Below are 24552 nucleotides of genomic sequence, written 5' to 3' on the forward strand. Positions count from 1 at the left end.
ATGCCCATTTCTTTTTAGATCATTCCCATTTTGAATGGCATCGGCTACGGTGCAACATAGTTGCACCGGTCGAATGGGATGTTCGTATACTAGTCATGGCCATCGGTATTTAGTGTACCTTTCTAATTGCATTCGTACCTTGTACATTGTCATCACTGAGTTGTCCATAGAACTTTACTAAGTGAAGGCATAGATTATTTTAGGGATTAATATAATTTTAGATTAAGTATGTTCTTTTATTTGATTTAAATGAATTTAAAATGTTTGAATATAAAAATGTTTTTTTTTTAATTTGTAAGTGAAATTATATAATTTTAAATTTCAAAAATATATTTATTTCATTATTTTAATGAGAATGTATCTTTGGTTTTTTGTATTAATCATCGAGAGAGTAAAAAGTATCAAAAAAGTACAACATAAGTCCAAGGGCAAAGAGCAAGCCCAAGGGAGCGAAAGTATCAAGATCTCATGATATGTAACAAGATAAAACAAAAAGATAGGCACAACTGCAAATGCTAAGCAAGAACATCATCATAGTCCTCCAACCAGGTTGTCCATCCTTGTACTCCTTAACTTTTTTCCTATCCAAGCACTGAGCATAAATATCCAAGTTATCATAAGAAGGAGTACTGATGCATCTAATCTCTTCAACCGAGCTGCCCAAGGCCCTGTGAAAGGCATTTTTTTCTTCTAATATATTAACCATCTCATATCCAAGTTTCATCTTTTAAATGAACATCTCAACATGCCCATGTATCTTTGGTTTTTCATATATTCATGTAAACTTTTGAATTTAGTTTTTTCATATATTCATGTAAACTTTTAAATTTAGTTTATATAGTCAATTTTGATTGAAATATCAAACTATTGAATAACCAAGAATATACCTGAGGTATAAAGCTTTTAATTATTGGATGAAAATTTGAGTATTAGTAATGGAAAGCCTTTTTTAATTGTCATGCAAGAACTTGTCATTCGTTGATATTATAGCTCAACCAATTGTTATAACGAACAATTTTTTTCATGGCTACAATAAGGGTCATCCAATCCTTGAGAACAATAAATAAATAAAATAAATAAAGGGTAAGATAATTGTGCAGAGTGTTATAAATAGGAATATAGTTTTTTTCCTTATTTCTCTAGTGTGTGGGTCTTTTGAATACTCTGAATAAAATAATTGTGTGTCATATACCAATAATCTCAAGTTATAAAAAAATTTGATTAAATGAAATATTTTCAATATCAATTTAATACTATAATTATTTAAACTTAGATTTAAATTATAGTCCTATACAAAATGTGAAATAGATTGATTCTCCTAAAAAAATAGTCTCTAATATATTTAGGTTGGTGCATTTAAAAAAAAAAAAAAGCATATAATATGCAAGTACAATATTTCTTTATTTTTTTTTAAATCAATTAAACCACTAGCTAAAATGCTTGCAACATATTTGCACATGGGATGTCACATACATAATCTTGGCCATAGGTACATGTCTATTTAATTACAATGTATCATTATATTTTATTTTATATTTATGTAATTCCTAAGTTTAAATTTTATAATAGCTTATAAATGTAATAATTTGGATAGTATTTTTAAGATCATTTATAATTTTAAAAATAAAATAAATATATAAAAGCTATTTAAATTATTATTTTCACACAAAATAGCAACAAAATTTAATTATGTTTTCATTTTATATATTAAAATTAAATAAATCTAAAATTTTTATTTTATTGATTTTATTTATCCATTTCATTTTATAATTTGAAAATTTATATATAAAATGTATGTTTAATAAGTTACTATAATAATCTATGATTCGATTGTAAAAATTTATAATTTTTGTCTAAAATATCATAATATCTTTATATAGATTTTTAGGGGGAGACTTATGTTTTCACATTGTTTTACATTAATTAATATATGTTTGACAATAATATAAATTTCTCTTAATCTATGGTTTCTAATAGTTTTAGTGTACTAATATGTTTTTTTTATTGCATTTTCATGATTTGTGATTGGTCATCCAAGTATTTTAGCTAGTGGTTTAATTGATTTTTTGAGTTAAAAAATAGTATTATTGTACTTGCATATTATATTCTTTTTTTCCTAAAAATGCACCAACCAAAATATTTTAGTGACCAATTTTTTAGGAGGACCAATTTATTTTAAATATTTATAATATTAACTTGATATTGAAATTATTTCATTTAATCATTTTTTTATAACTTGATATTACTATTAGATGACACATAATTATTTTATTTAGATTATTCAAAAGACCCACACACTTATTGAGAGAAATAAGGGAAAAAAACTATATTCCTATTTACAACACTCTCACAATTATCTTACCCTTACTATTTCATTTATTTATTTATTTTCTAAAAATTTCAAGGATTGGATGACCCTTATTGTAGCCTTAAAAAATTATTGGTTGAGCTATAATATGAACAATGACATAATAGAAGAGATAAAAGGTTTTCTTAAAGACTATTTTCTTTTAAATTTATAGTTCTATTAAATAATTAGTGCTAATATTTTTTTAAATAGAAAATTATCTTAAATAAATAAATAAACACCTTGTTTAAAAAAATTACTTATCTTATATCCTCAATAATGATATATGTATAATAACAAATAAATAAATTTAGAATAAGGAACTTAAAAAATAATTTTCTTCTTTATATATATAAACTAAATTTAAACCAAAGATACATTCTCATTAAAATAACGAAATAAATATATTTTCTAAATTTAAAATTAAACATTAAAAGAAAAATTGCTTAAATAAATTCACTTACAAGTTTTTAAAAAATACATTTTTATATTCAAACATTTTAAATTCATTTAAATCAAATAAAAGAACATACTTAATCTAAAATTATATTAATCCCTAAAATAATCTATGCCTTCACTTAGTAAAGTTCTTTGGACAACTCAGTAATGATAGTGTACAGTGTACGAATGCAATTAGAAAGGTACAATACATACCGATGGACATGATTGGTATATGGACATCCCATTGAATGGTGCAAATATGTTGCACCGTAGCTGGTACCATTTCGAATCATGGTCAATCAGATTATCACTTAAATGCATTTAAAACTCAAGATCCTTTGGTGGCTATCTAGGGATTTTATTTGATTTTTACAATAGAAAAGAACCACATTCTAAATGACCCTATCAAACATTAATATTTAAGGAAGTAAACAATCATTATATTTTAAATGAGATTGAAATAATATTAAGTGACAAGGTAAGAATAATCAATTGTAGATTGTAACCAATAAAGTCAATTTCCTGGTACACATTAAAGATCACAAATATGAACTTAACATAAAAGAAAAAAAAGAAAGCAAAAAAAGTAGTTAAGAAAAATAATATTACCTAGAAATTAGACTTATACTGAAGGGTAAAAAGCGTGACAAAATAATATATATGTGGAAGGAGTTATGTTTTTATCTTTTAAAATGAAATTGAACAAAGGAAAATCACACCTATACAAATGAATTCATAGGTCTCAAAAAATGAGAAATTCAACATTAATAAATTACTAGTAATTGTAAATTTTTCATAACTATGAGAAATTTGAATTTGGAGTCATTATGGAAGTTGATCCATTCCAAGATACCATGTAAATATGTCTAATGTAGAGATTCATTATCTAAGAATGACAATTCTCAAAAAAAAAGAAACCCATAGCTCTATGAGTGCAATGTCTTATCATGTTAAATTTATCAAAACAATTAGTTAGAGAAAGAGGTTCATTAGAGATGCCCTAGATGTTCTAAGTATTAAAAACCAATCAAACGTGAAGAAGATGTTGTTTCTCTATCATCTTATGTTTTCCTTCAATTCTTCGAATGAGAATATTGCATTTGGTCTTTATCTATACCTTAGCTAGTTCTTCAACATGTAGCAATATGTTTTTCTAAATTGATCTAATTCAACATCCATTGAAAATAACCAAATGCTCATAAATAAAAATAATTAAGGTCCTCATAAATATTAAAGACATAAATTTTCCAAAATCTTTCATATATTATTCAAATTTTGACCTCAACATTCCAGATTACTTCTAGCTGTTCTTCAGCGTTTTTGTACTTCACCGTCAGTACCCTTTCTTTTGACTGCAATCTAATACTTAAAAAACATTTCAAATTACACCACAAAGTCCAAATAATTAAATAAATACATTACTGCCAAATAATTATCAGCACGAACAAGTAAATTTAGAATATGATGACAACTTGAACAACACTAGGAAAATATCACGGTGAATAAATCTAGAGAAACTATAAGTGTGGAATTGATCATCAGTAGAGTAGGGTCCCCCTGATGATGATGCTTCGGTGCACAAATTGATTAAGTTGCAGGCAGTACAATGTTCTTGACAAACACTTCATAAATGTCCATTAATACTGCATGAAGGCGGTTTTATAAAAACAAAATAATATGCAACGTACAAGATCAGGATGCCTAGTCGAGCTGGAACAATCAACAACGCGTCTATGATTAGACAATCGATTGGACATGGTAATGATTGAGCATGAGTATCATAAATATGACGTTTTCCTCCATTGACACATTTTGAAACCATTCAATATGAAGAGGGCATCGTTCGCGTTTTTGATCAGCTGATAAACGGTTTACTGTGAACAATTTGACTTTTCATCAACGGCCGACATTTGCTGGTTCCTGTGCCCATAACTTTTCTATAAATTGACAATGTTTGTATTAGACGAGGCAAACTATGGCTTCTTCAAAGTCTTCCATGGAAGCACATGTTGCACTCTATGAAATCATTCTTTCAGCAGCCAAGCCAATGGCCCTTCGGGCTGCTATTTTGCTTAACATTCCTGACATTATTGTCATGCATGGTGGTGATAATCCCCTAACAGTAGAGCAAATTGCTTCACATATTTCTACTTCCACACACAAACCTGCCCATAATGAGTACTTGTTTAGAATCATGAGGCTTTTGGCTTCCATTAATGTCTTCTCGGAAGAGAGCACAGTAGATTATGGTGGGACTCCCCAATTCAAGTATGGCCTCACTGGCCTCTCTAAGACTGGTGAAAAATGGTGCCCAAAAATCATGTGCACCCACAGTGTTGACTATTAATGTATTTCTTCATATATTAGTATAATAATTATATAATTCAGTTAGAGATAATGTTATAGTAAATTAGAATTATGTTTAAAATTAGAATTAGGTTAGGCAATGTCAAATCTATAGGTTATAGTTATGTTGAAGAATTTTGTGAGTAATATAAAAAGAAACTTGAAAAAATAAAATTATAAAGATTTGAAATTTTCTTGTTTTCAATAATACCACACTTAATTTCTTTATGGTGATATAGATGACTTTTACTTCATTCATTTTTTCTATTGCTGGAAATGCTTCCACCTAAACCATTGAAGTTTCCTTGACACTATAGATATTTTTTGGTTAATATAATGATGATAGTTTTACTGAAAATTCTTGACTTGGCATGGCTTTCCTATTTTGTTGGTTTTATCTTTTATCTTCTAGCATTGAGCCATGCTTCAGGAGCAACTATAGGAGTAATTATTGTGATGTTTTAGGGCATATTTTAATCACTTAGTAAATGATTGATGTTTAGGGCACATTTTAATATTTTAGGGCATACTTTGATGTTTTGTTAAAGGATTGAACAAAACATTTATGGGTCTGGTGGTTGCCAAAAATAGTTTTAATTGTTTATCATTGCTTATATATTCTCTCCAAATCGATCGTTGGAGAGAGGATTTTTTCTTTTCTTTTCTATGAGAAGAAGGCTGAGGTATTGTGAAGATTATTTGTTCAACCTTGCCCTCAATAGATGAATTAAATAACACTGTAGTGGTTTCTTGTTACTTAGTTTATATTTTGTTCACACTGCAAATTGGTTAGGGATGTATATCATATTTATTGGTTTCTGAATAAAATAGTAGTAGCATTATTTTTTTGTTTAGAAGTTATTGCTGCAGGAAGCCAGACTCACACAAGAATCTCTGAAAGTTAATTTGGGTAGAAATGCCTCTTGCTCAGATGAACACCATGTGAAGTGGCCTTAGTGTGGTGGACAGCGGATAGGAGGAATGTAAAATATTTTCTCTATGGTCATTTGCAAGAACGGGCTGGGTAAAAGCACAAACCTGTGTCACCTTTTATAAAGGAGAAGTGATATCAGAATTTAAAGTCTTCAACTTTAATGAAATAAAAGTGGGATTTGTGCTTAGAATTTGAAGATGATGTAAACTAATGAAATGTGTAAAATTGGATGAAGTTTATGTCTATAATTTTTTTTAAAAAAATTGAGTGAAAAATTTATTTATTTTTGAATTTTTAAAGTGTATTTTTTAATTTTTTAAAAATACTAAAAATATAGAGTTTTTTTCCCGTCAAACAAATATATGCAAATCTTCATATTCTGGTTTGATTTTGGAATATGTTAGAGTTAACATGTATACCTAGTGCACCGAAAAAGAAAAATCAAAATTTGGCTAATATTTTTTAAGTTGTAACTGGTCAAAGTCAAAGTTATCAGAAATAGACAATTTTTAAAATTACATATTCTTGAAGAAGACTCTCTCCTCTAGTGCACTATTTTAAAAAAAAAAAAAAATTAACATGATTTACTTTTTTTTTCTTTTTTTTGAATAGACATCTTCCTGAATCTTAAGATACCTACTTGTAATATTTTTAAATTATAACATATTATTCATAATCAAAATTTTAAAAAAATTATACAATCATAATCGTGACTCCGAGAACTACTAAAGTATATTTTTAGTTTTAAAAAATACTTCAATTTAGTAGGTCAAATTGGCCTTCAAAGTGAGATGTTTATAGAAGTTCTAATTTTTGCTTGTTTGGCTGCCACATAGGTTGCCACATAGACAATTACGGCCGAAACAGTTTCAGTCGTAACCATTTCGGCCAGAACAGTTACGGCCGAAACCCCTAGTCAGCTTGAGAAACCGCTAGCGGTTAGTGTGACTTTTTGATTAAAAAAAAATTGTTTTATCTTTTTTAAATAATTAAATATATAGGGACAACGAAAATTGAAAGAAGATTTGCAAAAAACAATTAATTTTGAAGCAATTTTCAACAACTATTTTGCAGATTTAATCAATATTGCAAAGGATTAAATAATTTGAAGGTGATTTTTTTCTCTTCTAATTATTTTTATTTTTATGTATTATATATTGAACCATTAGCTAATATTTAGTGAAATCTAATTTTTTTTTTTTTTTTTCTATAGGTTGAATTATTCAATGAGTAGTAAAAGGAAAAGATCAAGGAAATATGATAGAAAAAGAGATGACAAAATGAAAGGCCATACAAAACATGCTCAAAACCAACCTACTGAAATTCCTGAACATGATGAGATTCATGAAGAAAATGAAAGTAATGAAGAGGAAGAAATTGGCAATTTTATTGATAGAGACGAATTAGAAAGCATAAAAAATTTGATGGATTTGGATGAAGAACTACTTTTTAACCAAATTCCATCTAAATATATGATAAATGATAACACTATCAAAAAGCATTGTCAGAACATCTGGGATGAATATTTCAAGGATAAAAATATATTTAGACAGACACAATTATTTGTCAAGTTATTTAGGAGAAGAGATATGAGACCTGTCTTAGAGTTGTTGGGTGTTGATAACAGGAAAAGCCATGCTCATAATATTAATAAAACAATAGTTGAAAATTTGCAAAATGCTTATAACAAAATTGACAACACAACTCGAGGAGGTGATTTGAGTAATGCACGTAGAGCATTGATGACTACTATATCTAGTAGAAAATTGACACATAGAAAACAGGTACGTGCAATTTTTGATGTACTACATATATCTAGAAGAATTGTCTAGAGATACATCAAGAGGAGAAATATGCTAGATGATAACATTGAGAATAACTGGGTGAATATTTGTAGAGTTCCTCGAAAAGACAGGATTTCTGAAGAAGTAAAAAGATAAGTTATTGAATTTTGGATCACACATTCTCGTGTTCTTCCAATAGGCATGATACTATACAAATTAAAGATCAAGAAACAGGGGCCAAAATTGAACATCCAAAACATTTCATAGATATAACTCAAAGTGAACTTTTTGAAGCATTCAAACAAGAATTTTCAAATGTCAAAATATGTCAAAGAATGATTGAGAGTTTACGTCCTTCCTTTGTATGCATAAATAAGATGCGAGAAACTTGTTGTTGTAGAAATCATGTTGAATTTGGTCTACGCAATCATTTAAAAAAGTTATGGCAATACTTGATCCTAATTTGGTCATCCCTAGCAGTACAACACAATTTGTGAGGTCCATATTATGTGATAAATTAGAAGAATAAGATGAATTCAAAGTGCAATGCATCAAAAATCAGTGTGAAGTTTGTGCAGATTTACACAAATTTTCTCAAATTATGCAAGTTGAGAATATTAATGAATCCACACTAGTTTCATGGATGAGATATGAATATGAGACATACCAAAATAATAGAGGGGATGAATCCAGAAAAATTGTATTGAAGGAGAGTGAATTGCATTATGATGAGTTCATGGCCAAGTTTCGTCCATTGATATATCCACATATCCAACATTCTCATGGTGCACGATGGCAAGTTAAATAGTTTCGTGATTCCAAAAATTGTTTTCCACTTGGTTGTATACTTTCAATTGTAGATTTTTCTAAGAATTATACATTTGCACCTCATACAGAGCTCCAAAGCCAATATTATCATTCTAAACAAGTTGCAATATTTGTGCAAGTGACCTATAGACATGCACAATTTGAGGTGGATCAGATAGAAAGATTGGATGAAAATGAATGCATCATCATCAAAGAGGTTCATTTCTATACTAGCGATGATAAAGTTCATGACAGGAGTTATGTGGCTCATTGTTTTGCAATGTTCTCTGAAGATCTCAGAACTTGTGGAATAAATGTTTCAGAGCACTGGATTTGGTCTGATGGATGTGCAGGTTAGTATACACGAAATAATTACACATTTATTTAACTTTATTTTAACTTGTATTTATTTGGACATGTCTATTTCTATTTAATATATGTACTTGAATAATTGTAGATACTTATCATGTTTCACGTTCACAGAACAATTCAAATCTGCAAAAGCATTTAATTGGTTAGCAATGCAACATGCTAGAACCAATGTTAAGTTTTTATGAAATTTCTTTGAAAGTGGACATAGAAAAGGGGAGCATGATGGAGCAGGAGCATGTATAAAACGTGCACTTCGAAAACATGAACTTGCAGGTAAATATATGCATTTTTTAAATGTACATGTTTAATACTCTAATAGCATATATTTTAAATTGTATATATACATGCATATTTTATGTACATACAGGGAATAGGATAGAGAGCGCAAATCAAATTGTTGAATGGTGCAAAGTTCATTTTGCTACTCAAGATACTGAATACAATAAGCATTACTTTTGGGAGGTGAAAGGTGAACTAAGTTATATTTATTTTTAATGTCTTTTTCAAATTAAGTTGAGTTTTTAATTAAATATTTATTTTGAAATATGACAATTAGATTTTGTATTTGTAACAGATATAGATCGATCTAATCCTTACAATTGTCAAACGATTCCTGGAATTAGAAGTTTACATCAAGTGATGACTAAAGGAAACCATAAACCTCCAGTACTTAAAGTAAGAGAGAAAACATGTTTTTGTGATGATTGCATTAAGGACAATGTAGTGAGTGCATGTGAAAATATTGAGAATGGATATGTTTCACATTGGGATTTGAAGGAGATAGTTAGAAAGCCTCCTTTTGAAGATGTTGACATTGACATTGACATTCATGATCCTGTATATTCAGCTGATTATGAGCACATTTCTGATTTAGTTGTGGCAGGTTTGTGTGCATATATACATATATATAAATTAATATACATGTATATTTTTTTAAAAATTAATTTATATTTCTCTTTTTATATACATGGAGGAGATATTTTTGTAGTTCAAGCCTTACCAGATAAGGCAGAAAATGTGGACTATTATCTTTTAAGATGCACAAAAGCAAAAAAAACTTGCTAGAAGGAACTATAGATGCTGATGAATAGCCATATCCAATTGGATCAGTTGTTATTGAAGGAATATATTATCAACAAACAAGGGTAATTGGTAGTGGTATTGAATTTATTGAATACAAGCCTGGAGAAAAGGTTTTACACTATAGCAACCATGTTATAGCAACCAAAGTACAATTTGAAGCAGTACAAAGAAAAGGACGTCGTGAAAATCAAAAGTGGAAATTTCCTATTGAAGAACATGAAAAACTTCTAGAGATAATAAAAAGTAGAGAGGATCCTAACAATACATTGTTTGTGGAGCTCTAGTTTACCTATGTACTTATTGTGGAGCTCTAGTTGAGTTATGCCTGTATAGCTCTTATACTTTCATATTTAATATTGATAGGATATTTGTTTTATATAAATTTTTGTACATTGGATCATTTATCTTGCATATGCAAAATTAGACATGTATTGTTATTTTTATTTAAATTTGACATGGATATCTCATTTAAGACCAGGTCTCTTAGGACCTCCCCTTAAGACAACCTTTTTAGTATTTGTATGTATTTATATGTACATATAATCTTTATATGTTCTTATATGATACATTCTTTATGTTTGTATATAATCGTTATGTTAAGATTACATGTATATGTTATATGAACTATGTTACATATAATTACATGTACATTATATTTTATTAATTAAATGTTGTTAATTATAGTTAATTAAGAATGTATGTCATTAAATATAGTTAATTAAGTTATTAAATAGAGTTAATTATTAAGACATTAAATATAATTAGATTAAATATAGTTAATATGATTAAATATAGTTAGTTATAGTTAATTAGGTTAAATATAGTTAATTATAGTTAATTAAGGAATGTCATTAAATAGAGTTAATTAAGTCATTAAATAGACTTAATTATTAAGACATTAAATATAATTAGATTTAATATAGTTAATTATAGTTAATTAAGGCATTTCATTAAATATAGTTAATACATGATCTACATTAAATATAATTAGACTAAATATAGTTAATTAAGACATGTCATTAAATATATGTTATATTGTTATGTACATTGACCATTAAAATTATATAGTTAATTACACTTAGATTAAGGCATTAAGATGAATAACTATACATATACATGTAAACTTGAATATTGAAAATATGAATAACATATAGAAACATGTGCATAACACATACATAAGTTACATAAAAGATGAAGACATCAAAAGATCAATAAAATAGACGTCTACATTAAAAGATCAATAACATACATGTGCATATATCTAGAGAATATAATGTACCCATATTAAATGTATAAAAATAGATCATGTAGATCAAATGTCTGGAAATAACATATATAAAACATCAAAATCTCCATATAAGCATGTATCTCGAAATAACATATAAAACATCATTTAGTGTCCATGATATAAACACGTATCTAGAAATAACATATAAAACATCAAAGTGTCCATATAAACCATGTATCTGAAAATAACATATAAGACATCAAAGTGTCTGGATATAAAATGTATGCATATGGAAATAACATATAAAACATCAAACTATCCATATAAATATGTATCTAGACATAACATGTGTGTAGTAAAATAAAAGGCGACATATGATCTAATCAGCTACATTCCCCCTCCTGATCCTGGGCCTTCTCCCCAAAAGGGTCTATCAGCTGCATCTGAACCCTGTGTCAAATGATAACAAGTGAGCCATTTAATTATGTGTACAGATAAATTATATTAAGATCTACATGTATATAAATCAAATATATATATATATATATATATATATATATATATATATATATATATATATATATATATATATATATATATATATATATATATATATATATATATTGTAACATACTTGGGACTCACGACGTGTAGGATATGTCGGCACTGTCTGCAGATCAGCAAAACGTAACATACTATCATTCAAACCCTATAACACATACACAAACACACACATATACATTAATTTAAAGATATAGACATATTATTTACTATAATAAAAATAAATCTAAACATATAGAGATATTTACCGTAGCATTATGTAATGCTCTGCCGATTTGACTGATATCTGAATGATGTAATGAAAAAATAGTATCAGCATCCAAGTCAATAGTGCAGCCCTGATCTGAAAGCATGGAAGTAAATAGACCAGGCTATATGGTGCCACTAAGATCCTGAGTAGGGGGGGGTGTTTTAGGGCCCTGAGTAGCTGGGGTTGGTGCTGTAGCCTGGGCCTGTGTAGCAGTAGGAGTAGTAGAAGGTGCAGGAATGTCCTCCTACCTCTGTGAATCCTCTGGGACTGTTGTACGTGGCAAAATATGTCTAATCTAAGAGCTCATGTCACGAAGTGGAATCCCTGAGAGTGTAGATAATGCTCGATATGCATCTAAAAGATCAGATGTTAAATATGATGCCAAACGATGCAATGCATCCACCTTTAAGACTGCAGAAATGTCTACAGGAGAAGGTATGTCTGCAACTCCATAATCATCATCAACAGGTGTGCTAGATGATGCAGCTATGGGAGCGGTACCTCGAGACCGTAGCATATATCGACTACATCGATCAAAAGAAATCTCATGTAACTGTGTGGTGACGGTGGCGATGCTCAAAAAAATTTGTGTCCTAATTGTGTCATTAGGAACACTCTCACCTGTAGTAGCCATCTGTGGACCTCTCGGCATAACCAAAAGGTTTGGACCCACCATTGCCCATTTGTTAATAGGCGCAGGAGTGTCCACGGGTCTAAATCTATCAGAAAGTCTCCCCTGACCCTGCCCAACATGCCGTGGATAATCTGTATAGTCAACATCATAGTGTAAATGAAATTTTGCAAACAATTGTTTGCAAAAATATAGGGGGAACTCATCCTTCTGTGGCCATCTACGATGAGTAGCCAACCAATGAGGATACATCAATGGTGCAACGAGTGGATCAGTACACTTCGTCGCAGAGTAGCCTCTGACTCTGCGACGATGTGCATAAGATGGAAACATGGTTTTCACCATGCCGGTGGAAACCTCAGTATCAATCTGTGTGTACTTCACAGTGCTAGTGACACTGTGAGATAAAGAAGAATAAAATGTCTCTATGCTCATATCATCAAAAGGGTTGTATGATTCAACTATCTGAATCATACGAAATAACTCCTCTCGCATCGCTATAACCTTCTCCCTATTAGGGAGGGTGGTAGAAGAGGAAAGCGAGCTATCCAAAACTTGCATAGCATGAGATAATCTCGCCACTTTATCTCTAAATAATTGTTGTCTATCATGGGTGGAGGTTGCTCTACATGCTGTACTAGACTCAGCACTCTGACCCCCACCATGAACACTGGCAGCCCCTGAGGATGCAGGAGCACAATCCCCAGAACCGGATGCCATAGTGTATATATGAAAATAAATATGAGAATATGAATGTGAAGCTACAATCTGAGTGATAAATATCTAGAGATCTGCACATGCATATATATACAAATATAAACATACAATTCTATTGAAATTAAAATAATTAAAAGTTAAATTTAATTTGAAACACATGTACATATAAATAAACAACATTAAATGTATGGTGCTAAATGAACAATCATGTAACATACATATGCATTTTAAAACAAATTATCTTAGAGACCATATCTAATGTACATTGTAACGCGCTCATGCAAATGTGAAAAATAAATATTCGTACATGTACATGTATATGCAATAACTTAATGATAACTAAGTGCACACATGTACATACATGCAATAAAAAAATATAATTCTCAAGACTAAAATCTAAATTTTGATGTAAATGCTTTGATGATTATGAGGAGTGTAGATGAGAGTTAGGACATAGGGATAGAAAAATTTGTTACTAGATAAGTAAATGAGTTTAGTTATCAAATGTTAATTTACAATTTAGAACTCATGACTTAATTTACTAGTTTGAATTAGAGTTAAGAATGTTAATAAAGTAAATGGGATATAGTTTTATTAAGGTTGATAGTAGGGCCAGTCTATTATGTGCTAGTTTAAACATATGAATACCTATTACAACCTATAACAAATGTAATGACCTAGTAGGAGTCCCTAGGTCCCCTTAACATATATCTGGATAAAAATACCTAGAAATGTATCATGAGGTCCTATTACGACTCCTATGTCCCCTTAAGACACACATCTATGGATAACGTATTGAAAAATGCAGTTGACATAAGTGATCAAGTAATGTGTTGTTTGGTAATGTAAGACTCATTATTACCTGACAATACCTATTATGTGCTAGTAAACATATGAATAACTATTACAACCTATAACAAACGTAATGACCTAGTAGGATTCCCTAGGTCCCCTTAACATATATATGGATAAAAATACCTAAAAATGTATCATGAGGTCGTTATGTGTCATATGGTAATGTAAGAATCATCATTACCTAATAAGACCTATTATATCCTAATAATACATATTAAGATTTATTAGAACCTATAAAAAATAGTATGACCTATTACGACTCCTATGTCCCCTTAAGACACACATGTATGGATAACGTATTGAAAAATGCAGTTGACGTAAGTGATCAAGTAATGTGTTGTTTGGTAATGTAAGACTCATTATTACCTGACAATACCTATTATGTGCTAGTAAACATATGAATACCTATTACAACCTATAACAGACGTAATGACCTAGTAGGATTCCCTAGGTCCCCTTAACATATATATGGATAAAAATACCTAAAAATGTATCATGAGGTTGTTATGTGTCATATGGTAATGTAAGAATCATCATTACCTAATAAGACCTATTATATCCTAATAATACATATTAAGATTTATTAGAACCTATAAAAAATAGTATGACCTATTACGACTCCTATGTCCCCTTAAGACACACATGTATGGATAACGTATTGAAAAACGTAGTTGACGTAAGTGATCAAGTAATGTGTTGTTTGGTAATGTAAGACTCATTATTACCTGACAATACCTATTATGTGCTAGTAAACATATGAATACCTATTACAACCTATAACAGACGTAATGACCTAGTAGGAGTCCCTAGGTCCCCTTAACATATATATGGATAAAAATACCTAAAAATGTATCATGAGGTCGTTATGTGTCATATGGTAATGTAAGAATCATCATTACCTAATAAGACCTATTATATCCTAATAATACATATTAAGATTTATTATCTAACCTATAAAAAATAGTATGACCTATTACGACTCCTATGTTCCCTTAAGACACACATGTATGGATAATGTATTGCAAAACACAGTTGACATAAGTGATCAAGTAATGTGTTGTTTGGTAATGTAAGACACATTATTACCTGAAAATACCTATTATGTGCTAGTAAACATATGAATACCTATTACAACCTATAACAGATGTAATGACCTAGTAGGAGTGCCTAGGTCCCCTTAACATATATATGGATAAAAATACCTTAAAATGTATCATGAGGTTGTTATGTGTCATATGGTAATGTACTTGAATCATCATTACCTAATAAGACCTATTATATCGTAATAATACATATTAAGATTTATTAGAACCTATAAAAAATAGTATGACCTATTACGACTCCTATGTCCCCTTAAGACACACATGTATGGATAAGTTATTGAAAAGCGCAGTTGACATCAGTGATCAAGTAATGTGTTGTTTGGTAATGTAAGACTCATTATTACCTGACAATACCTATTATGTGCTAGTAAACATATGAATGTACCTATTACAACCTATAACAGACGTAATGACCTAGTAGGAGTCCCTAGGTCCCCTTAACATATATATGGATAAAAATACCTAAAAATGTATCATGAGGTCGTTATGTGTCATATGCTAATGTAAGAATCATAATTACCTAATAAGACCTATTATATCCTAATAATACATATTAAGATTTATTATCTAACCTATAAAAAATAGTATCACCTATTACAACTCCGATGTCCCCTTAAGACACACATGTATGTATAACGTATTGAAAAACGCAGTTGACATAAGTGATCAAGTAATGTGTTGTTTGGTAATGTAAGACTCATTATTACCTGAAAATACCTTTTATGTGCTAGTAAACATATGAATACCTATTACAACCTATAACAGACGTAATGACCTAGTAGGAGTCCCTAGGTCCCCTGAACTTATATATGGATAAAAATACCTAAAAATGTATCATGAGGTCATTATGTGTCATATGGTAATGTAAGAATCATCATTACCTAATAAGACCTATTATATCCTAATAATACATATTAAGATTTATTATCTAACCTATAAAAAATAGTATGACCTATTACGACTCCTATGTCCCCTTAAGACACACATGTATGGATAACGTATTGAAAAACGCAGTTGACATAAGTGATCAATTAATGTGTTTTTTGGTAATGTAAGACTCATTATTACCTGACAATACCTATTATGTGCTAGTAAACATATGAATACCTATTACAACCTATAACAGACGTAATGACCTAGTAGGAGTCCCTAGGTCCCCTTAACATATATATGGATAAAAATACCTTAAAATGTATCATGAGGTCGTTATGTGTCATATGGTAATGTAAGAATTATCATTACCTAATAAGACCTATTATATCCTAATAATACATATTAAGATTTATTATCTAACCTATAAAAAATAGTATGACCTATTATGCTCCTATGTCCCCTTAAGACACACATGTATGGATAACATATTGAAAAACACAGTTGACATAAGTGATCAAGTAATGTGTTTTTTGGTAATGTAAGACTCATTATTACCTGAAAATACCTTTTATGTGCTAGTATACATATGAATACCTATTACAACCTATAACAGACGTAATGACCTAGTAGGAGTCCCTAGGTCCCCTGAACTTATATATGGATAAAAATACCTAAAAATGTATCATGAGGTCATTATGTGTCATATGGTAATGTAAGAATCATCATTACCTAATAAGACCTATTATATCCTAATAATACATATTAAGATTTATTATCTAACCTATAAAAAATAGTATGACCTATTACGACTCCTATGTCCCCTTAAGACACACATGTATGGATAACGTATTGAAAAACGCAGTTGACATAAGTGATCAATTAATGTGTTTTTTGGTAGTGTAAGACTCATTATTACCTGACAATACCTATTATGTGCTAGTAAACATATGAATACCTATTACAACCTATAACAGATGTAATGACCTAGTAGGAGTGCCTAGGTCCCCTTAACATATATATGGATAAAAATACCTAGAAATTTATCATGAGGTCGTTATGTGTCATTTGGTAATGTAAGAATCATTATTACCTAACAATAACTAGTTGTTAAAATGAACATCATCAATATCTAAGTGTGGTTCATTCGGTTAGTAGAGGGCCTATGTTATGGTTAGAATGTGGTATGGGTTATGATTGTAGTTAATATAAGGTTATGTTAGAAGGTATATTTTTGTATATTTTAACCTAATGTTTTTGTATATTTTAACCTAATGTTTTTTTATATTTTAACCTAATGTTTTTCTACACTTTTAACTAATGTTTTTCTATATTTTACCCTAATGTTTTTCCTAATATTTTTTCTACACTTTTAATTAATGTTTTTCTACGTTTTTATCTCATGTTTAACTACATTTTTGCTAACAAATTAATTTAAATACCATTCTTAAATAATCTAAAATAATTAAAATAATTTAAACATATTAAAAAATAAATAATTTAAAGCATTCCACTCACAAAATACCTAAAAAACAACTATTTTAAGAATGATTAACATCTACTAATCAAAAAATACATTTAAAAACTATTAAAAAATAGGGAGGGAAAAACCACCAACTAGTTACGGCCGAAGCCCTTAACCCACTCTCCAAACATTCAGGAACCGCAACAGTAACAATGATATCCGCTAGAGGTTTGCGCCGAGTTTTATTTCGTGTCGGGGTTTCGGCCGTAACCCTTTCGGCCAAACCGGTTTCAGCTGAAATGGTACATGCCACGTAGGTGCGTGAAACCACCACGTGTGTATGGCCGGATCCGTTACAGCCGAAAGTGTTCCAGCCGAAACGGTACAAGATATCACAAAAGGTGACACATGTTTGTGCTTTTACTCGGCTATAATTTGAAGAAACATGTGTTTGGTAAGGCAACATCTCTATGTGCTTGGCATGAATGAATGGATATAATGTGTAAGGTGATGTTCATATTCGATGTTTCTCTAGTTTCTTCTTTCCATCCCATTGTGCTATTATAGGCTTTGTTTATGTTATGTCATTGTCATATTGGTATCAAAGCAAGAAAAGTTCTTGCTAGGAAGTGTATGTCTGTAGAGGAATCACAGGTTGAAGGTGAGGCTCACACCATGCCTTCGAAAAGTATGATTCCAGAGGCCATCAAAAATATGATGGAGGAACTTCTAGAAGAGAAGTTGAAGGAGTTCAAGAAGGGGTCCAATGACAATGATAAGGAGAATGAGATGGAAGCAGATGCCAGTGGAGATGAAGAAGGAGAACAACACCAGGATCCACCATTGCCTGCAGATCAAATGGCATTGGTTGATGCTTTAAAGTCAATAAGAGGAGATGTTGTTGACAAGCTACCTACATATGGAGGTAGTCTCAATAGTGAGGAAGTGATTGAATGGATTGAAGAAATCACCAATCACTTCAAGTTGAATGAAGTTCCAAAGAATGATAGGGTAAGGATTGCAAAACAAAAACTGAGAGGATCTGCTCTCTCATGGTGGAATTATATTCAAGGAGAAAGAACACAAAATAATAAGAGTTTGATTTCTTCATGGGAAGCAATGAAGGAAAAAAATAAGGCACAATTTTTTCTTGCAGATCATGAAGTGCAATTGTTCAAAAAGCTGCAAAGCTTGAACTAGGGAGAGATGGACGTGAGTACCTATACAGAGGAGTTCCATAGGTTAACTCTTAGGGTAAAGAAACAAGAGGAGGAACCAGAAAGAGTGGCTAGGTATTTAAATTGTTTGAGAATGAGCATACAGGAGGAGATTAGCCTCTTGGCCCTAGATACATTGGGGAAGTGTTTTCAACTTGCTCTTAAAGTTGAAGAGAAGCTAAAGAGGAAGGGTGATCAACAACAAGGAGGGAGATGTGGAAGGAATGACTGAGGTAGAGGAAACTTCAACAATAAAGGACAAGGACAGAGGTCCCAAGGTGAGTCTAACCCTAAGGAGAAAGCAGGTGACTCAAGTAGCAGAGGAGGCCATGGTGGAAGGGAATGTAATGGAGGAAGGTCAGGTGGATCAGGCAGAGGATCTAGGTTCTTAGGAATGAAGTGCTACAGTTGTGGTTAGATAGGGCACCCAAAATATAAGAGTCCACAAAGGGAATCTACTTCTTAAAATGGTGAAAGGAGAGTCACTTATGTGTAGGAAGATAATGTGAGTATGAACTCACGAGAAGTTCAGTTGATGATAGAGGCTAAAGGAGAAAGTCTCATGATAAGGAAGACAAATATTTAAGGAACCGGTGAAAGAAGATACCACTCAAAGGAGGGATCTTTTTTGTGTTCAATGAAAGGTGAAAGGTAAGTTGTGCAAAGTAATAATTGATTCAGGTTCCATAGATAACATCATCTCACTTGAAGCTGTAAACAAATTCAAGTAGGAGAGATTTCCACATTCTTGTCCATACAAGGTCAGTTGGTTGAACAAAGGGCAACAAGAAGTTGCGAATGAGAAAGCTTGGGTGGCGTTTAGTATAGGGAGATATAAGGATAAATATTGTGTGATATCTTTCCCATGGATGCTTGCCACCTCTTGCTAGGAAGACCTTGGCAATTCGATAGGAAGGCACACCTTGATTGTGAGAAGAATTCTTATAGCTTCCAAAAGGATGGAGTAACATACAAATTGAATTCCGAAGGAGAAGAGAAAGGGGTTGGTCAAGTTGGAACAAGTGTGTTGATGGTGGGTGAGAAAGAGTTCATTAATACTCTTGAAGAAGATGGAATAGGCTTTGCATTCGTGTTGAAGCCTAAGGAAGATAGGAAGAAAGAATGTAGAAGAGTAGGCCTAAAAGAAGTTGAAGAGTTGTTGAACCAGTACAAGGAGATCATTGCTAAGGTAATGCTTGAGTCTTTGCCTCTAATAAGAGACATAAGTCACTAGATTGATCTTATTCTTGGAGTAGTGCTACCCAACAAGGCAACATATAAGATGACACCACAATAGAATGAAGAGATTGCTAGGAAAATACAAGAGTTGTTGGACAAGGGGTTGATAAGGAAAAGTCTTAGCCCATGTGTCGTACCCTTGGTTCTTGCTCCAAAAAATGATGGTAAGTGGTAGTTGTGTATTGATTCTAGGGCCATTAATAGGATTGGGGGGAGCTTCATATTTTTCTAAAATAGATCTCAAAAGTGGGTATCATCAAATAAGGATACAAGAGGGGGATGAATGGAAGATGACCTTTAAAACTAATGAAGGATTGTATGAATGGTTGGTTATGCCATTTGGTTTATCTAATTCTCCTAATACATTTATGCGACTAATGAATGAAGTTTTGCATGACTTCATTGGGAAGTTTGTTGTTGTCTACCTTGATGACATTTTGGCATATAGCAAGAATAAGGAAGAGAATTTGCAACATTTGAAGATGGTTTTTCAAAGGCTACAAGAACAAAAGTTGAAGATAAACTTGGAGAAGTGTGAATTTTTGAAACAAGAGTTGGTGTATCTTGGATTTGTGATACCCAAGGGAGGTGTGAAAATGGATCCATCTAAAGTGGAGGCCATCATTAATTGGCCAACACCAAGGGTTGTTGGAGAGGTTTGAAGTTTCCATGGTTTGGCCACATTCTACAGGAAATTCATAAGAAACTTCAACAATATTTGTGCACCAATTTTAGACACCATCAAAGGAGGAGGTAAAATAAAGTTTGAATGGAATAATGCAACAGATAAGAGTTTTGAGGAACTCAAACAAAAGGTAGCCAACTATCCTGTTCTTGTTTTACTAGATTTCAATAAATTTTTTACAATAGAATGTGATGCTAGTGGCTTTCCAATGGGGGTTGTTCTTAGTCAAGAAGGTAGACCCATTGCATTTTTTAGTGAGAAGCTGAATGAGGCTATGAAGAAATATTCTTGTTATGATTTGGAATTATATACCATGGTCTAGGCATAAAAAAAATGGAGGCACTATTTGCTGCCTAAGGAGTTTATTGTGTATACTGACAACCATGCTCTTAGTTTCTTGAATGGACAGCAAAAACTCAACCATAGGCACATGAAATGGGTTGAGAGTTTGCAAGCATATACCTTCACAATCAAGCATAAGAAGGGACAAGCCAATAAGGTGGTTAATGCACTTAGTAGGAGTGTGCTAACAGTGCAAGAAGTACAACTCCAAAACATGGGTGTAGATGCATTGAAGGGATTGTATGTTGAAGATGGAGATTTCAGCGAAGCATATGAGGTTGACACTAAGTTGGAAGATAGTTTTCATTCTAATTTTTTTGAATTCATTTTACAAGATGGATTTTTGTTTAAAGGTAGCCAACTATGTATTCCCAAATGTTCTATGTGGGAGAATGTCATTAAAGAAAAAGATTGTGGAGGTCTTAGTGGTCATTTTGGACTCAACAAGACATTATAATTAGTACAAAGATTTTATTATTGGCCTAAGATGCAAAAAAACATTAGGAAGTATCAATAAATGTTGGACTTTATCAGCCTTTACCCATATTGAATAGACCTTGGGAGTGTTTGAGTATGGATTTTGTGATGGGATTACCAAGGACAAAGACAGGTTATGACAACATATTTGTGGTTGTTGATAGATTCAGTAAAATGGCTCACTTTATTCCATGTAAAACCACCAATGATGCTAGTTATATTGCAGGATTGTTCTTTAAAGAAATAGTTCGTATTCATAGTTTACCATTGAGCATTGTACCTGATAGGGACAGCAAGTTTGTGGGTCACTTTTGGAGGAACCTATGGAAGAAGTTGGGCACAAATTTATCTTTTAGTTTAGCCTATCATCCTCAAATGGATGGGCAAACTAAGGTGGTTAATAGATCCTTGGAAAACCTTTTGAGATGTTTGACACGGGAACATGGAGACAGTTGGGATGCCATCATACCTTAGGCAGAGTTTGCATAAAATGACTCTGTGAATTGTAGCAAAGGCATGAGTCCTTTTGAAGTTGTTTATGAGAGACATCCAAGGGGAGTTTTGGAACTCAGGAATGTGGATGGTTTGGAGAAAAGGAGTGGACATGTAGAAGAGTTTGCTCAGGCAATGGTGGAAGTGCATGAGCACATGAGGAAAACTCTACAATAGAATAACCTGAAGGTGAAGGCTAAGGAAGACTTGAGGAGAAAGAAATTGCAATTCCAAATCAAGAATCTAGTTATGTTACACCTAAACAAATATTGGTTACCTCGGGGCAGCCATACAAAGTTGATGATGAAGAAGATTGGACCATGTGAAATTCTAGAAAAGTATGGAGAAAATGCTTACAAAGTGGCATTCCCTCTAGATGTAGCTATTTCACCTATATTTAATGTCTCAAATCACACATTGTATAAAGGTTCAAACAAAGAAGTTGATGCAGAAGCAACAACACATGAATCAAATGATTGGATTCAAGAATTTCTTTCTAAAAAGAAGCTATACATGGAGTGCATCATCAATAGTAGAGAGGCCATTAGGACAAGACACAAAGTGCACTTCAAGCATTTGGTCAAGTGGAAGGGCCTTCCAGATTTTGAAGCCACTTGGTTGCCAAAAATAGAAATTTTGAGGCAAGTTGGGGATCTAGAATAGTTGGTCTCCAAGAGGACTCGAGACAAAATTTACCCTCGGGAGTATGTTGTAGGAGCAACTACAGGAATAATATTTCTATATTGTTTATTGGGGGTACTGTGATGTTTTAGGGCATATTTTATTATTTTAGGGCATATTTTAATCACTTAGTAAATGATTGATGTTTAGGGCACATTTTAATGTTTTAGGGCATACTTTGATGTTTTGTTAAAGGATTGAACAAAACATTTATGGGTCTGGTGGTTTCCAAAAATAGTTTTAACTATTTATCATTGTTTATATATTCTCTCCAAATCGATCATTGGAGAGAGGATTTTTTATTTTCGTTTCTGTGGGAAGAAGGCTAATATATTGTGAAGATTATTTGTTCAACCTTGCCCTGAATAGATGAAATAAATAACACTATAGTGGTTTCTTGTTACTTAGTTTATATTTTGTTCACACTACAAATTGATTAGGGATGCATATCATATTTATTGGTTTCTAAATAAAATAGTAGTAGCATTGTTTTTTTGTGTAGAAGTTATTGCTACAAGAAGCCGGACTCACACAAGAATATATGGAAATTAATTTGGGTATAAATGCCTCTTGCTCACATGAACACCATGTGAAGTGGCTTAAGTGTGGTGGACAACGGGTAGGAGGAATGTACAGTATTTTCTCTATGGTCATTTGTAGGAATGAGCTACAATTTGAAGAAACATGTGTTTGGTAAGGAAGCATTCCTATGTGCTTGTCATGAATGAATAGATGTAATGTGTAAGGTGTTGTTCATATTTGATGTTTCTCCAATTTCTTCTTTCCATCCCATTGTGAAGCTATTATAGGCTTTATTTTTGTTATCTCCTCATGAAGCCATAAGCTGAAATAATGGTTATATATGGTTGTGGATGAAATAGATATTTTATCCCTTAAGCTTCTCTTTTATTTTATCTCCAACTTGGGTATTGGCAACTATAACATAAATGGCATCTTTCAAGCTCAATGTGTTATTCAAAAATCTTTTTCTGTTTCATACAAGATTTCATGAGTTTATTATCATTTTTATTAATTTCTTTCTTTGGTTTCTTTTATAAATTCTATTTATTAAAAAACTAATAATAACTAAAGAGTTGAAACTTGATGAGCTTTTAATATGACTTCAATGGTATCCCTTTTTTTTTTTCTTCCATTATTGACTTAGTTTTCTTTGTTTACACAGAAAAAAATTAGTTCACTTTTTCAAGGCATAAATGGATGTTCCCTCTAAAATGATTAATTTATAAAATATAGTTGCTCCTTTCTTTATGAATTTGATAGCATATAGCATTTTTTCAAAGCAAATTATGTGTGGAGCCACAATAATCGGTTTTACCTTTTTGCCAAAATTGACTCTAAAGTATTAATTTTCAAGAAAGCTTTCACTTTTAGACACAAATTGTCATTTAACAATTACTAACTTGAAGATGAAGTAGATTTGTGTGTGTGTGTGTGTGTGTGTGTGTGTGTGTGTGTGTGTGTGTGTGTAATTGATTTAGTTGAATTAGTTTTTCTCCCATGAAAAAATGGTATGTTATCAAAAACTCAATTTTTAAAGAGTGACAATGTTATTGACACGCATAAATTTTTTTCTACAATAGATATCAATGTGATTCTTGTTGGAA

This window comes from Cupressus sempervirens, chromosome 5 (genome assembly GCF_028749045.1).
Source record: "Cupressus sempervirens isolate cs-2001-9-10 chromosome 5, ASM2874904v1, whole genome shotgun sequence".
NCBI lineage: Eukaryota > Viridiplantae > Streptophyta > Pinopsida > Cupressales > Cupressaceae > Cupressus > Cupressus sempervirens.